Here is an 18,749-nt window from a genome sequence, read left to right as displayed (position 1 = left end):
ATATGGAAATATTTATAGTATGCAAATGTCTATAGGATATACAGAGTTGTTCACTTTTTATTACTTCTTTGAATAATTGTTCTAAGAAAATTCTATTAGGATGTAAACCCACAATATTTTAACTGTGTGTTGCCTGTAGATGGTTAGATTTTGATGAAATAAGGATAAGTTGAGAATGATCTACCAATCAATTTATTTATCAGGGATAGTAGAACCTGTCAACCTATAAGGAATCAAATAACAGATTTTTAGGGCATATTGCAGTTTTTTTTAATTGGAAAAATAATAGATAATCTATAAAACATGTAAATAAGAAATCTGTGCTACTTAACAGATTTTTTGTTTTACTGAAAATTATATAATTTCGCATCCAAATTCCCCTACATTTCAATGTTTGGAGGAGTATTTATATATATTTATAAGGTTTATAAACTGTATCATTTTCCTCTCTGAGCTTTACTTGAGAAAGGGAAGTTTGGAAATTCTGATGACTTTGTGTGCACCAATGAAGAGGTGTGAACTGAGCAATTTATTCCCTGAAAGAGAAAACTGATGTAGCCACTGCTCACACCTCTTCAATTGCTTTCACAAAGTGTTAAGAGCTTTTCTTATGAAATAATACTGCCATTTCTGTTAACCACAATAGAGGTTTTAGGGGCAAAAAATAATTCTGTGTCCTATGCTATAAAGAGTTGTTATGAACTCTGTCTCATTTCGAAGTGAAAAATCAAAACAAAATAGAAATTTAGCATGAAAATATTTTAAGTTTTATAGATAATGTATTGAAATAGTGTCACAAATGTCTCAATGGGCACTTTTGTCCCTCAGACTGCCGGTGTTTGATTTTTTGTTGTTGTTGTTGAAAAATTTATGTGATGCTTGTGTATTAGAGGATTTAACTAATGAGTTCAATTGCAGTAAAGGTGTGCTGGCTCTCAGTGTATATCATGAAGCATGAAGCATGAAGACTAATTATGGTTAGTTTATCTAGCTAGCTACCAGCAGCATGTTTGGTCATAAAGTTATATAGTCCTTCTCAAAATTCAGACATGATATTTGACTCAAGAGCCTCCTGCATCAGTGAATTTCATTAGCAGATACAATTTTCGTTTTGGAAGCAAACCAGTTCTTTTGGTGATTTGCACATATAAAATCTATTTATATTTAACTTTTTATTGGGCTAAATTTTTCAAGAAAGTAAAAAAAAAGTCACTCATTTGCTTTATTGCAATACAATAATAGGACTTATTTTTTAAAAAACCTAATCCTTAGGCTCCTTTAATTTAAAAACAGAAATATTAATACCAATTACTGTGTAGAATGACTGTTTCACAACTTTTTCATATTGTAATGTTTTCTGACAAATGTTCATTCATGATCTTCTTGGAAGATTATTAGGTCTGAGTTTTCCCAAAGAAAATTGCAGAAATTATCATGCTTCAATACTCAGGCCTTCCTAACCTTGCACTCCCCCCACAAATATACTTTCAATAGGGAAAACTTCCCTTTCTCATTCCACAGTAGATTTAAATTCTGTTTCAAATTCCAAGAGTTGTACAGTAATCAATCATCCCACATCTCTCTTACCTAATTAGCATTTCTTTTCCCACTGCATTCTTCCTGTCAATATTTTCATGTGGTCTACTCTTTAATTGTATTAAAATTTATTTTTCCATAAAAACTCTAAGTCCAGACATCATACTATTCTCTTTCTTTCTTTTCTCCTAACTTGTCACTACGGTTCTCAGTCATCCCTCAATTCACTCAAATCTGGATTTATTTTCATTACTAAAGCCGTCCTCACTTATTAAAGAATGTCCTTCATCTTTCTACATCCAAAGCCATAATCTCTTAGTTTAGGCATTGCTGTATTTTACCTTCTAAATCAAATCTCTGAACAGATTTCAAACCTTTTATATTCAGAGAAATTGAAGTGTTAGTATAAATCCACTTATGGATCGGCCCTTTTTCGAGGCTCCAACTTCAGTTGCAACCCAAACATTAGTATTTATAGTTCACTCTTCTATTTTACCTTCTGGACTCTTGAATTTCATTGGATATCACTTGTTTGATTGATTGTCTGTTTTCACCTGTACTTCTCTGGCTACTGTTTCTTGATTTTTGCATGTTCTAGCTCTTCTGCAACCCATGGTGGGCTCCCTTTATGATTGTTCCTAGAGCTTTTTCTTCTATGGATTTCCTTACGCAATCATATACATATTCATGACTTTTTAAAAATGAAATGAATTCATTTTTTTTCATGACTTTTTATTTCAGCTATGTAAGTGATCTGAATATCATTGGTTTCTATGGCATATTATTTGAGGAAAAATATGTACAAAGTGAACAATAAATAAGTAGAGTTACAGGTCTCATTTCAAATTGCCAACATGAACTTGAAAGTTCTTCACTTTTTCAAATTAAAAAAAATAATAATAATAAGTTTTTAACCTTATTGAGGCACAGTTAACCGTTTTTTCTTCTTGGCAAAATAACTTTTAAAAATCACTTAGAAAGTTTAATTTTTAAATCTACCAAATATGGGGCTGGGGATGTGGCTCAAGCGGTAGCGCGCTCACCTGGCATGCGTGAGGCCCGGGTTGGATCCTCAGCACCACATACCAACAAAGATGTTGTGTCCGCCGAAAACTAAAAAATAAATATTAAAAATTCTCTCTCTCTCTCAAAATAAATAAATAAGTAAATAAATCTACCAAATATAAAAAAAAAATACATCCCCAAGAGAAGAAAAAACATTGTCTTCATTTCTCCACTAAATATATGAATAGCTCATATAAGATTGAGTTTGTTATTCAATAGCCTCTTGGCTGAGATGATCTGTTCCAAGTACTAATAATCATACTCGTGGAGTATAAATACAAAATTCAGTTGCAATCCAAACTTTAAAATATCTGTTTAAACTACCATTTCTATTTTTCGGAATACAACAGGTTTGACATTTGTACAGAGTTTTGATTTAGAAGTAAAATATGGGAATGCTTAAACTCATAAGTCAAACTTTGACATACAAATAATTAGTGGAGTTGAATCCTACTAAGTCTGTCTGTTCTTAAATGTGAATATAGAATAATATGATTCATTATAAAGTAGATTTTTATAATAAAAGTAGGTTTGAATCGTATAAATCTGAGCTTGAATTTCATCTTTGTTTCTCAATATCAAGAATTTATGTAATGTCTTCTTTGTCTCCCATTTTTGAGCTGTGACCTGTTTATTATTAATACAAAAGTGGTGAAACATCTCTCAAATTACTTTAGGAATAAGTCAAATAATTTACATTAAACTACAAATAGTCTGCTTGACTAATATTAGAAACATTAAGATGTGTTGCATTTTTTGATTTCCCCATTTCAGTATTTTTCCTGCTACCGTATGAAAACTGGTTGAGTGGGTCCCTAAAGGTTCATGTGCCAGAAACTGGCTTTCCAGTTGGCAATGGTGAAAGGTCATGGGACCTTTTGGAGATGGGGACTAGTAGAGAGTGATTAAGTCATTGAGTATGCTGTCCTTAGAAGAGGTTAATGTAGTTCTTGTGAGACCCAGTTACCTGCAACAATGAATTTGTATAAAAAGATCTGGCTTCTCCCTGCTTTCTGGTTTCTTGTCTTGCTATGTGTTTGCTCTTGCACTCAGTCTCACTGTGATGCCATCTATCCTGTGATGTAGCCAAGGGGATTTCACCACAGGCTGAACAAAGGGGGCTACCTGATCTTGGACTTTCAGGTTCCAAAATTGTGAGCTAAATGAACCTCTTTTCTTATTAATTTACACAGCCTCAGGAATTTTGTCAAAGCAATGGATGGTAAACTAAGGCACCCCCTCTCTTCTTTCTTATGATACCACTTAAGATTCCACTGAATGCCAATGTGTACCATTTGCTATGCTTACCGTCTTTCTCTTTCTTTTCTCTCTCTCTCTGTCCTTGTCTCCCTTCACCTGTCATCTTTTACAGAGCACCAGTGATTTCACTAAGACCTTAATTGACAACATAGTAAATTTTTTTGTGACTGCATTAGAAAGGAGTACATGACTATGGTTCCTAATCTATTGCCTACTAGCACAGAATGTGGTGGTAGAAGCAAGTAAATTTAAATTCCACTTTCATTATTCGAATTTGGGCAAACTATATTAAATTTTTAAGTATATTTGTGAGAAATTAAACTAAAAGTATTAGTGAGTTTCTTGTTATGATTATAATATCTGATGTGTGCATAAATGCATATCTATAATTTTAAAAAATATGGTATTCAATAACTGCTCTTTTTATTGTCATCCCTGAAGCTAATAGATTCATGAGACATATAACAATTATTTTTTCTTCTGTCTTTATATATATATATTAATACAAGTGGAAAGCACTGGATATGCATAGATATTTGGGAAATTTTAATATCATGTCAATAATTATTATTTTCAAAAGCTTTTAAGAGAGGAATAGCTCCTATAGTATCTGAGTATAGTCAACTTTTGTATCTCTAGTTTTACTGATTCAATAAATGAAACTCTGAAATCCTAGAGAAATGTAGCCAAGATTGCTTCTTTAAGTCCATACCAATTCCCTCATTATTTTTGATTTATCATAGCCTGGTATTTTATACCTCTCTACTTACAAAATTAAATTAAATTGCTTAGCCTGCACTTATTGTCCTGTCCCAGGCTCCCTGCCCAGTAATATTACTAGTTATTCAGACTTAAACTTTCCATTGAAAACAAAAACAAAAAGTTTAATTAGAGTTTAAATTAAAGAATGGAGTTTATAAAATATACATATTTTACTGTTTTATGTTTTCATGGTTTCTATGTTAAAAAGAAAGTTTTAGGGATGCTTCCTATCACAAATAATAAACTGCTTTCTTAAACAGATGATATATATATAATTTCCTTTGTTGAGCTCATTGATTTTGGCATAATCCTTTTATTTGGGACAAACTTTCTTTAAAATAACTTAGATAGCAGATCTTAAATTTCCCTTAACATTTCATAGACTACCTTAGTGTGTCTTTAATTATTTTAAGGGTTAGAATGAAAAGTTTATGAGTAGCACAACTATGTTACGAACAATTTCAAATATTTTAAGCTACAAAGAAATTGTCATTTACTGCAAGGACTTCCCAGCACTCAAAACAATTATTTTCCTGTGTAAGTCTCTATTTCTTATTCTTCTTAAATTTTACTGATGTAAAGGATTATAGCTCTTATATGATGCACATACATGCACACATATTAAACATATGTCTACTATACTACATGTCTATTGTAACACACCCATGTATTCCAGCTGGGAAAATTCTCAGCCAGTAGATAGCTTAAATGTCAAATCTCTACACTTCAGTGTATTAAAAACTTAAGTGAAATTATATTTAAAACAAGCAAACAAAATGAAACTAGAGATCTCACAGTCAATTTCTAAATCTTTTTATGTATTACTTCAACAGTATTGCCAATAACCCTAAGTTTTGGACTAAATCATTATCCTGTTTTAGAATTAAGGAAATTGAGACACAGAAATAGGGAAGTTGCCCAAGGAAATGGAGCTAGAAAGACAGAAAAGCCAGGATTATGATCTAAATTGGGAATCTAGTGTACCTATGATCATTAAACTTGATTGCCATGGTGTTAAATATTCCAAATGTGGTAACAAAAAATAGATGTATAGCATTTAGTTGGCTATACGTACCAGATATACCTTATAAATTCTGAAATTTAGTATTAGAAAATGGCACTTAGGTATTGTGATGTTTTAAACACTGTACCTCAAAACTTAGTCCAATAGATGAAAACATTTATCTGCATTCTAAATAAAAATAAATTTCTATACGAATGATATTGCAGATTTGAAATTTGCTTGGAAAGGCATTATAATAGCTACAAATAAAATTGTTAATGCTTGAATATGGTTTTAAAGACTATGGTTCTGCTGGATTTATTATCTAGACACAGGGAAGAGTTCCAACATAGCTCATCTAAATGCTGGGTGGAAAAGAATTGAATTGCTTCCTGTTTTGCACTCCATCCAGCCAGTTCCTTCAATAAACCAGTAAAGGAGGTAATAAGTTAAATGAGAAGACAGCAGAAGCCTTTAGTGAGGGTATGCACCATCAATTCCAAATATCACTAAGTGTGAGTCTATTTCCCAGCATGTGTTTATTCTACTTTATGTCATTATCTTAAATTTCCCAGTCAAAGTGGTCCTCTGTGAAAGGTGAAATAATAGCCCCTGAATGTTTCAGTGGAAAGCTTAGCTTGGTGGACAGAATAATTGCTCCCCAAAGTTGTCCACGTTTTAATTCCTGGTGTTAAGTCTGTGAATGTGCTAATCTTACATGACAAAAGGGAATTATAGCTGCAAATAAAACTAATGTGGCTCATGAATTCACCTTAAAATAGAGAGACTATACTGGATTATCCAGCTGGTTCCATGTAGTCATGTGGGTCCTTACAAGTAGAACATTTGGAAGAGAAAACAATGAGTGAAAGAAGTGACCAGGGAAGAGGCAGCTGAAGACACCCCAAATCAACCACAAAGATCTTAATCCTCCCAGTCTTTGAGTAAAAATGAAAAGAATTTTCCCTTAGTACCTCCAGAAAGAAATGTGGTGTGTTGGCAATGTGATTTAGCTTGGTGAGGCAATGTTGGACTTGTGATTGCCCAGAACGTTAACAAAAGTGTTGTTTTAAGCCACTAATAGAATTTGTGCTGATTTATTATTTTTTTATTAAAGTAGTATGAAATTAACAAACTAAGGATCTACAAATCTTTACTCTCAAAATAGTCTGCTTTTTAAATCAAGTTTCACTATTTTTTTCTTATGAAAAATAGAATCTACAAATACTGACTCAATCTCCTTTGATCATGATAAAAATTGCTTTTTAAAAGTTAAAGCCAATATTATGTTCTTTACCTCAGAGAAACATCAAACTCAGAGTTTATCAATGTATCTTATATATTAATATATCTATGCATAGAAATGACAAATGGCATTTTATTTATATAAAATAGCCTTAAGATTGAAATTTTATTGATAAATATCCTGATATTAGTATTTTATTTTAGAAAAAAATAATTTTGGATAGTTATTTACGATTTATCAATGTCTTTAGTAGATGTAGGACTATTCAGATGATCTATTTCTCCTTTGTGGGTTGAAGGGGAAGCAGCGGGAGGGGGGAATGGGGTTAGAAATGAGGTGGAACGTGATGATCATTATTATCCAAAGTACATATATGAAGACATAAATTGGTGCGAATATACTTTGTATACAACCAGAGACATGAAAAATTGTGCTATATATGTGTAATAAGAATTGTAATGCATTCCACTGTCATATATAAATAAAAAAAGAATTTGGCTCATTCCTTCTAAGGCATAGACTTGTTCATTACTATCATCCACCATTTTACCACCATGGAATAAGTAGTGATGACTCTTCCTTCATTTCATTTATGACATTGGAAATCTGTGTGCTTTCTCTCTTTTTCTTGTCTTCCTAAGAGAACCCAAAATCCTTCATTTCTGTTACTGTGCTTTTGTTTTTCACATTTATTTTCACTTCTCTTATAATTTTCATCTATTTCCATTAAAGATCTATTCTTGCATGTTGTATAATTTTATCATTAGAACTTTCAACATAGTAACTGTATATATTTTAAATTTCTGTCCCCAAATCCCAAATTCTGTGTCTTAGCTGAGTATTGTGCTAATTCTTGATATTTTTCTTCAGAGCATGTGTTAAGTAAGCTTTGTCACAATCTAAACATGGTATACCAGGCAATAAGAACTGAGGGAAATAGGCTGTTAGTGTGAAATTTTATGATAATCTTGCTAGACGCTAGACTAGGTTTAATGACTGCCTTGGGTGTTGATCAGGAGGCTTCAAATTACTTTCATGACCTCACACTTGTCTTTCTCTTGACTTTGTTCTTCTATGTGTCTTTCCCCTCAGTGACAACAATCTGTGTTTTGCAGTTCTTTCAGTTATAAAACCTAAGATTGCAAAAAAACATTATATCTTGTGTTTAAAGAAAATTATGACTTATATTTTGTATTGAATGTCTTAAGGTTTATACCTGTGAAAATTAAAGACATGCTGAAAAAACTGGAGGATTATTGACAATTTAATTTTGATTAAACTTATTTTCTTTTGTTTTGCTACTTAAGTTAAATGTTCTCAGCTGTTTAACAAATTTCTTCTGCCAGGCACTCAGAAGATTATAACACACAGATAGTAAGCATTTGAGTGATAGTCCTCAACTCATAGATGGTCACAACATACCTGTGTTTAGGAAATTCTTTGAGTATTCTGAACTCTGGCAGTTACAGTGCCACTTATTGCACTGTGTGACACAGGGCAAGCCATCTTCTGAATGCCCTATAATTCTGTATGGTGCAATGATTTTTAAGGGACAACGAGGGATTCAAATTTAACACATATGGATTAAATAACCTAAATAAGATGAGGAACTGATAAGAATATTATTCTAGGTTCCAGATTTAAGAAGAAAAGGAATGCATCAAAGAACATTAGATAACACACAGGCTTTCCAGAAGAATCTGAAAACCAGATGTGTGTGCTATATACATACTAGAGCTACAGAAACTGAAGGCATTTCATGAAATTGCCACTTCTCCCAAGCTTGACCTGCAAATTGAGGGAGATGCCACATATACCATTGGTGCTGAAGGTTGGAAACAAACTCTGTTACTGAAACTGTTGCAAAGACAGATATGCTAATCCTAGAGTGTATACAAAGTGATCAATATTGTGTTTCTTTTCTTTCTCATACAGAAGTCATATAGATATTCATGAATATCACCTCTAAAATTACAAATCATGAATGTCCCAGATGGAAGGATCCTAGGTTACATGCTGACACTCCACTATACAAAATGTTGAGAAATGAGTTCCAGCTTCTGGTTTGGAAAGGCAACATCTATTGTGTGAAATGTTTCTTTGAAAAGAAATATGTAAGTTAAGTTTGAACATTTTCAGGAAATTAGGCTATAAAATACTTGGATAGCTGGTAAATTTTTTTCTTAAATTCACTGTAAGGCAAATGCTAATTTTAGGAAGCTTATTAGATGAAAAAATACATACAAATTAGAATAAAGTGAATAAGGTATTGAATCACTTGTTTTCTAAAACTATTAATAAAAAGTGGAAAGTGTAGCAATGAAGTTATTTCAATAGCATATAAGTTGTGAAACCAAGACAACTGTATTTTTATAGATGAATGCAAGTTCCAGGTTGATTTAGAGGATATGTACTGGGCTAGGATTGTAGCTCAATTGGTAGAATGCTCGCTTAACACTTGTGAGGCACTGGGTTCAAGCCTCATCAACACATTAAAAATAAATAAATAAAAATAAATGCATTGTTTCCATTTACTATAAAAACATTTTAAAAATAAAAGATATATACTATTATTGGGTCAACTGTAGATATGACTACATTTCTATAAAATATTTCACTTTTTGTTATGTATAGATACATAAAGTCTAGCTTATATGATATATATGAAATGGCAGTTGTAAGTATTGAATTGAGACTTTGAATGCCTTGTAGGGTATATGTGGGGCTTAAAATTCCCAGCATATAATTATAATTTTCTATGTAGCTAGTGAATAAATAAATAAGTAAGTGGTTTAAACCTCTTCTTGGACCCCAAGATAGAAGAGAATATTAGTAACTTCATTGTAAGCTGAAGAGCATATTTTGATCTGTAGAGAAGTTATCTATCTTAGAAATTACCTATCTCTTCTGGGATAAAAAGATGAAAATGGAACAAGAGAGAAGATTTCAGAGTGATTTTTTATAGACCCAAAAGGCCTTGCATAATTTAAATTTTGGTCAGGAGAAAATGATCTGAAATTAATCTTTCTCATTGTAATATTGACCAGTTTTTTCTTGAGAATGAAATGTCAAAATACATGTTAACTCTCAGGGCACAGACTAAGAAATCTTTATTTCTGATATTTGTATCTCTCTTTTCACACTTAGAAATATCTGTGAGTTTTGAACATCCACTCAGTAATGTTATCTTTAAACAAACTATGACAATGAGATAACATAACTAGGATAAATTTATTTTATAAATTAAGAGTTTACAATATATATATATATATTTTTTTTTTCATGGAAACGGAGCCATCGACCAGTCTCTGTTCTGTTCATTCAGGTTAGATTTCACGAAAAGGAAGGAAAGCTGTAAAATAGCTGCATATCTGGCAATACGTGGATCTCAACATTTGATTATGTGTCAGATGTCTCTGAACATTTTAAACATGAACAATTTCTGCGTATGAGGGAAATAGTTCTCCCATGGACACCACTGGGGCACACGTAAAGAGTAAATGACACCATGTAAACATTCAAGGGAAAGAACACAGGGAGCAAAGATCCCGAACTACCTTTGAACTTTGGAAGCTCCGGTGTTGCTAACTGCATGCCTGAATGGCATGCTACGAACATGGGTGGAATCACACACACGGGGGGTCTAAATGTGAGGCATTTTTCTGTTCAGTCCTACACATCTCCCTAATGTAAAACAAAACAAACAAAATGACTGGGATGTGCCAAAAGGATTAATAGATTGTCCTGAGGTGACCTTCCCCTCAATTCCATTTGAAGAAAACAGGTGGTTCATTTCAGTCTCACACAGATTCATGTTCTGTGCTTGAAACCTAGACTAAGGATCACAGACAGATCAATTGAATACCTTTTTTTCCAAGAATGAAAGACACTCATGTTCCGAAGCTGGTGCCCAGATCCTTTTAGCCCTCCATCTTCCACAATGCTCAATGTTAATTACTACTTGTCAATGTTAAGTGCCTACATCCAACTTTCTGAATAAAAAATTAAATTAAATAAAATTAATCTGGACAGTGGGTATGCTTCCTGAGACTCATCATGGAGACTCCATAAATCTAGTACATTTCATTATCTAAACGTGACCCACCCCCCCACACACATACACACACATTTGCATTTGTTAAAATCAAGAGTGCTCATAACCTTCTGGGAAATTGGTCTTTGTTCTTGGAGTATTACAAGTATGTCACATAAATTGTCAGTTCCAGTGAATACAGAAATAGAAGTAAGAGTGTGTACATACAGCATCTTGAGAAATGATTTCGTATTACTTGCTATTCTGCTTCCAAAGCACTATACAAAATTGATTGAAGAGAAAACTGGAATATTACCCACCACAGAGGAGCATGACTGCTCAGCTCTTCATCTTCCCTACGACTTATTTTTAAAGTACTATTTTTTTAAAGAAATTAAAATACTGCAAGGTAATGTAACTCATATAGTGACTCTTCAATTGATTTGTGTCTTGGAAATATGCATTCTATTAATTATCAAATCATAATATAAAATCATTATAGAAAATAAAAGGGAGGAGAAATGGAAGGGCAGGAAAAGGGAGTAGGTGGAAGGCAGGAGCTGAAGGGAGGAAAGGATAGTATCCTCTGCTTCTATTTCTCCTACCTTAAATCCATTAATTTAAATTTTGTTTATGTCTGACACCCTTCACTAACATGCTCTTAAAATCCTTAAAAAATACATGGGATCTTTCCATGAGAGAAGCTTCCTTATATAAATGCAACATTAAACCACATGATAAGTAAAAATGCTGTCAACTCATTAATGGGTATATAACACGGAGACTCCTGCCACTTTCTGTACTACCCAGGCGAAGGTACTTTGCATGTTTTCTACTTAATGAGCAATAACTCTGTGAAATAAGGATGTCAGTTTTTACTTTGGGCTTTTAAGCATGCCCTGTAGCTTTGAAATACAGCACTTCAACATGGGATGCTATGAATAAATTACAGCAAAGATTTACTGCGTAAAATGACACTACTGCTTCATATTCATTCAGGTGGCTATAGATAGATAATCTTAAAAAAAAAAAGCAGGAAAAGATGAGCTCATCTAAGAGGGCTCCTCAGCTCTGCAGATAGAATAGGCTCACCTGAAGTTTGTAGGCTTTGATACAACATTTCTGACTGTCTCTAATATGGACCACACATTGTTCTGTGGTGGAGTTTCTGGATGCTGATTCTCTTCCTTCTTCTGCAAGTAGGATTCCTTGCTTCAGGCTTCTCAGACCTCCTCTGAGGCCATATTCTTAGTCTACTCCAATGTCTGATCTTATTGAGCATTAGGAGAATGGGGTTCTCTGATCTTCTTCTTACATCTTCCAAATTGTTCTAATGTCAACTGTTGCCTTCTTCCTGCAGGGTCTTCCATTTTTTTTTAACGGCTTTCATCTCTCTGTACAACATGGAAAGTCTGGTTTTGTTAATTTTGTTTATTCTTGAAGATCTTTAACAGCAAGTCTAAATCCCACTTCCAAAGTCCTGGCTGTACATTAGAATCATCTAGAATTTTAAAACTACTAATATCCAGAAACAGATCTAATATCCATATTTAATTGCTTTGGCACATAACCTCACTATTAATATTTTTTAAAAAGCTTCCCAGGTAATTACATATGTAATGATCATTGAAAATAACAGAACAAAAATAATTGTATATAAATAAAAGTTATAAGGTACAATGACTCATTTTTCAAGATTTCATCATTGTGTTGTATTTAACACTATGGAGAAACACAGGTATAACATCTTTTCAAATATTAAGTTATTGTGTGCTTTATTTAATCTTCAAGGTCATATAAAGTATTAGACCAACAATGCACAGTTCTATGGAAATGACTATGTCCCTTTAAATTCAGCTGGTACATAAGGGAAATGGGGAAATATTGGTGAAAAAGAATAAATTTTCAATTATACTGGATAAATTAATTCTGCAACTCTAATATACAATATGGTGACTATAGTTGATACTGTAATATATACTTAAAATTTGCTAAGAGATGGATCTTGACTGTTATTACATAAAAACAATTAAAGGTAGCTATGTGATATAATGCATAGGTTAGTTTATATTATTTCATGACATATATATATATATATAATATTAAGTTGTACCTAATACAGACATTCAATTTTTTATTTTTCAATTGTACATTGATAAATTGAAACACTAATAAATAAATAAATAAATAAATAAATAAATAAATTCAAAACACAATTTAACTTTGGGAACTAAATAAACTTCAGCCTTGACATTTTGTTTCAAAACATTAATGGTGAAAAATCTTTGACACTATTGACTTAGATTAATTCCTAATTTTAAAATTAATTTGATTTCCAGTTTGGGAAAGTTGTTTTAAATTTGGAAACTGCAAAATTTGTAGATACATCTGTAAGGTAACTCTTAGAAACAATGATATATAGTAGTCTGATTATTAATCTTTTTATTTTGATCGGGGCATCATCCTAGATTACATGGGTTTTTCTAAAAGCTTATCAAATCTACTTTTTTTGTGTGTGTGATTTTAATTTGTTTTTTTATATTTTTTTTATTGGTTGTTCAAAACCTTACATAGTTCTTGATATATCATATTTCAGACTTTCATTCAAGTGGGTTATGAACTCCCATTTTTACCCCGTATACAGGTTGCAGAGTCACATCAGTTACACTTCCATTGATTTACATATTGTCATACTAGTGTCTGTTGTATTCTGCTGCCTTTCCTATCCTCTACTATCCCCCCTCCCCTTCCCTCCCGTCCCCTCCCCTCTTCTCTCTCTACCCCCTCTACTGTAATTCATTTCTCCCCCTTGTATTATTTTTCCCTTTCCCCTCACTTCCTCTTGTATGTAATTTTGTATAACCCTAAGGGTCTAATGTATAATAATGTACAGTGTATGGGAGAAAGACATCCAGAATTAACAAAATTTCTATTTAAATAAAATTAAGTTTCTCCTTTTTTTTTCCTAATGTCAACAGAATCATGTTTGCACATATTTTCACTAGATATGAAAAATGAGCTTTGAGATGTTCTTTCTAGAAATGCTGGCTACATGGAGTTGCTAAGCATCCCAACAATGCTGGTAGGAATACATTAAAGCAAATAGCAGAGGCTTCATTTGTGACTACTGTTCAAAACACTCATAATCATATACTAATATTGCTTTGAAGCATTTTGAATACATGAGCAGCAGGACCTGTTGAGTTGCATAGATCTCTCTGTTGTGGTTTGTAAGATATATTGAGTTTAATAACAAGCCTGAATTCTACAGGGAAATCTCTAAAATAAGGAGAGATAGAGCCTGTACCATGACCTTGTTTACCTATTCTTTATTTTTAGGGAAAAAAACTGACTAATATTTTTTTTTTGTAGTGCTTTTATAAAAAGCACCATAATCTCATTACAGGCATTGCCAAAGCAAGGTCACCAAGAGTGGACTAAGCATGCAACCTCCTTGTAAACTTCTTGGACTGTAACACACTAGAATTTTTTTTAAATATACATATTTTAAAAATATTTACCTTTATTTATTTATTTTTATGTGGTGTTGAAGATGGAACCCAGGGCCTCACACATGCTAGGTGCTCTATGTGTGAGCCAAAATACTAGCCCCACACTAGAATTTTTAATTCACACTTCTTACTAATTTGTAATCTAATTTGTTTGTAAAATATAATGTGAAATTTCTGTATTTTCTTGGAGGTAAGTATATAGGCTTTGTAATCCTTTTTTCCAGGGATAATTTAAATTGAGACAGGGACTTATCTGACAAAAAGATTATTTTATATAAACGAGTTTATCTGATGTTTGCCAGATGGCAAAAGTAATGGCCCAAATGGGAAGAAAAAAAAAAGAAAAGAAATACTAGGTCATAGAAGAGAGGTGGACAATAGCTTTGAATAAAATACTGTCAATAAATGGTATGTGCAAAATAGTGACATGCTATATTTCACTATACTTTTGCTTTGTATTTTAGAAATAAGCTTTGGGTTTGTTTTGTGAGCAGAATAGGCTTTTGAACTTTTGACACTATCATATTTTTCCAACTTAATTTTTAAATTATAAATTGATAAACTGTAATTTTACATATTTATGGGATACAAAGTGATGTTATGATTTATGAAAATATGGGACAGTTAAATCAAGATAGTTAAAATACCATCTCTTCAACTCTTCTTTGTAGTGAGAATATTAAAAATTTACTTAATGATTTTGACTATAATATTTATTATAATCATCACAATATTGATGGACTCTAGCATCTTGAATTCAACTTTATTCTTTGGAATTAAGTAAAAGAATATCTATCTTCTCAGTAATGGAATTATGAGGGTGAAAATCACAATTACATAACCATAATTATGTATTCATGCTAGTATTCCATTAGGAAGTGATGGCTAAGTAAGCAGTTTATTCTGGTTGCACGCCAGAAAGATATCAAACATCTCAATGGATTACCAGAGATCAGATAGATTTTAGTCTCTTCTGAGCCCGAGAGACTTCCAAAATACCCAGTAACATATGCCACGTGGATAATGAAAATAAGTAGTTTAATGGAAGCCTCTGCTGCGAAGATAACTGGAAAATATTGACAGTAAAATTAGCATAAGTGAACAGCTCAAGCATATTAAAACAGGGCCCTCGTTATGTAAAATTTATGAAGCCATGCTTCCGGTAGAGTAGCTGAAGGGATCTGCTTTTGAAATTCCATTCCATTATGGAGTTAAGTGTTCTTTTATTTCCATGGGGAAAAGTTCAGTCCCAGCTGCTTGTCTTTCCCTTTCCTGTCAGTAGAACTTCCACGTTTGTACCTGAGCAGAGAAAAATCCATTTTTTACTAAGAGCCCGGAGAGATATTTTATCATATTCTCCAAAGAATTTTACGAAATCTAAGCAATTTTTTCATTATAAAATGCTAATAAAAGTTTTAGGTTTCACCATTTGCCACTATTTCCTTTTCTTCCCTGTATTACCTCAGTGGAAGAGAATTTGTCTATGCTGACCGTTCAAGTTATGTAACAAAGTGCAGGAATGTGGCAAAGGTGATTTTTAGAATCATGGTTATGTTCAAAACTGATTCCGTAGGTAACAGTTTGTTTTTAAACTTTCATTATAACATAAGGACATTAGATATGTTACAATTCTTTGAACTTTTTTTTTTTAAACATTGCTGAGAAAACCAATACTCTTTGAATGCTTGTGAATACTTATTTCTTTTCTTTTTTTTTTTTTTATTGGTTGTTCACAACATTACAAAGCTCTTGACATAACCCACTTCATACATTGGACTGAAGTGGGTTATGAACCCCCAATTTTACCCCAAATGCAGCTTGCAGAGTCACATCGGTTACACCTCCACATTTTTACATAATGTCCTATTGGTAATTGTTGTATTCTGCTACCTTTCCTATCCCCTACTATCCCCCCTCCCCTCCCCTCCCAGCTTCTCTCTCTACCCCATCTACTGTAATTCATTTCTCTCCTTGTTTATTTTCCCATTCCCCTCACAACCTCTTGTATGTAATTCAATAGTAGTTTCTAAACAAAACATTTTTTTTAAAGAGAGAGTGAGAGAGGAGAGAGAGAGAGAGAATTTTTAATATTTATTTTTTAGTTCTCGGCGGACACAACATCTTTGTTGGTATGTGGTGCTGAGGATCGAACCCGGGCCGCACGCATGCCAGGCGAGCGGGCTACCGCTTGAGCCACATCCCCAGCCCAAAACATTTATATCATATTGTCATATCTCTGTGAAGTAAATATTATTAAAAACATTAAGTAACTAAAATACACTTTACAATATGGTCAGGTTTATACTGAATCCTTGGTTTCCTCAACTATTGCTTCTATTATTTTCAACTTTCTTGCTCCTTTTTTTTTTTTTTTTTTTGGTTTTATTCTGTTATCCTTTGACCAAACTCCAGGCTTGAGAAAATGCAGCTATTGTCCTTCTCTGTATCTATACTCAACTGGCAATGATGCCTGAGGGAAGCCCATTAGTCTCAGAGATTAGTGTCCTGTACATTCCTGATACCTTACCTTACTGTGCCAGAGTGTGCTTCTTCATAGATTCCTATTTTACACTTTCCATGAAGGCTATTTTAGATCTTTACCCTCTTCCTCTCATGGAATCCCTCCACTTTCCTTTTTCCTTTTAATAGTCATCTCATTTCTCAGAGCAATATAAAAAATCAATTCTATAAAACCTCTGGCCACAAAGTTTCACTTGTAACTCCTCATTTTCTTCCTGTTATATAATATTGTTTTAGTCAGCTTTTTCACCACTGTGACCCAAAGATCCTGACAAGATCAACTTTAGAAGAGGAAAAGTATATTTGGAGGCTCACAGTTTCTGAGGTCTCAGTCCACAAACAGCCGGCTCCATTGTTTGGGGCTCAAGGTGAGGAAGAATATCATGGGAGAAGAGTGTGGTGGAGGAAAGTGGCTCAGGAAATGATCAGGAAACAGAGAAAGACTAAACTCAGCTCACCAAAGGTCTACCCCAAGGGCAACAATAACCCACCTCCCCCAACCACAACCTCCCAGCCTAAAGTCACCTCTCAGTTAATCCCTATCATAGGATTAACATATTGATTAAATTGAGGTTCTCAAACCCAGTCATTTAAACCTCTAATATTTCTTACATTGTCTCACACATGAACTTTTAGGGGACATCTCATATCTAAACCATAATAAATATAAAGGCTGTTCCTCCTCATGTGGCTCATGACTCAGCTTTACTTCAGAATTCATCCTTTTTTACATACTCACCGACTTGATTTTCTGAATCTTCAATCATTTTTATGACTTAAAATTATTCCTCATTTTAAGCACATTTCCATCAGGATAAGAGGAAATATGAACAAACTTAAAACACAAAAACAGAACAACCAGAACATACATTCACTCGATCCTGTTGAATTCTCCACTTATCTTCTCTCTCTTCCTCTTACAAGAACCTCCAACTGAGGTTCTCTTGAATTTGAACCTTCATATGTTCTTGCATTCAAACACTGTCTATATTCACCTCACTGAAGCCACCTACACCCTCCCTGGAATTCTCTCAAACAGGTATTTCATTTCCATTTTGCCTGTTTCCTTTGAAGGGTTTGACATTTGACTAGATATCCTTTCATCATCTACTCTCTTCTTTCTTCTGTTACATCTCTGATAACTGCATGGAAGACAGCAGATGCTTTTATAGGTCAAGATTATTTCTTGCATCTTCATTTTATTCAACACAGTTTTCCTGGATGACATTATCAACTCACATTACTTCAACCACTATCTATACATTCTTTCTTAAATGTGTTATACAAAAAGACCTCTCTCTTTCCGTAAATTTTCTGATTTATAATTGATTCCTCTTTGTGATTTTTCCACTTGAATATCTCATAAGCATTTAAAAAACATTTCTAAAGTTGAACTCATTCATTGTGTTTGCTCCATATTCCTCATAAAGAATTTTCCCCCAAGAGGCTAAATTTTTGACCTCGTCCTCTTGTTTCCTTACAACCAAGGCCAAATCTACTGCCTGCACATGTAATTTTTCCCAACTCACCAACACTGCATTCTTCATCTTCTGTTAGCTACCTGTAATCATATCTTATACTTCCCTTGTCCAAGTTATTTAATTTAGCTCTCTGTGACCATTTCTTAGTACTTAGATCACATCTTCTCATTTCATTGTACAAAACTCTTTAACAACACATGGAGGTGCTAAGGAAAAATAATTATCTAATATGACTGCAAAGCCTATAAAGTGTTTCCTGAAATCTTTCTTGGCCTTAGCTCTTATTATTCTTTCCTTCAGATTATGCACTTAAGCTATACTAAACTATGGA

Source organism: Spermophilus citellus (genome assembly GCF_964194105.1).
Source record: "Spermophilus citellus genome assembly, chromosome: 8".
NCBI classification, from domain to species: Eukaryota; Metazoa; Chordata; class Mammalia; order Rodentia; family Sciuridae; genus Spermophilus; species Spermophilus citellus.
Note: the sequence above shows the minus strand (reverse complement) of the source record.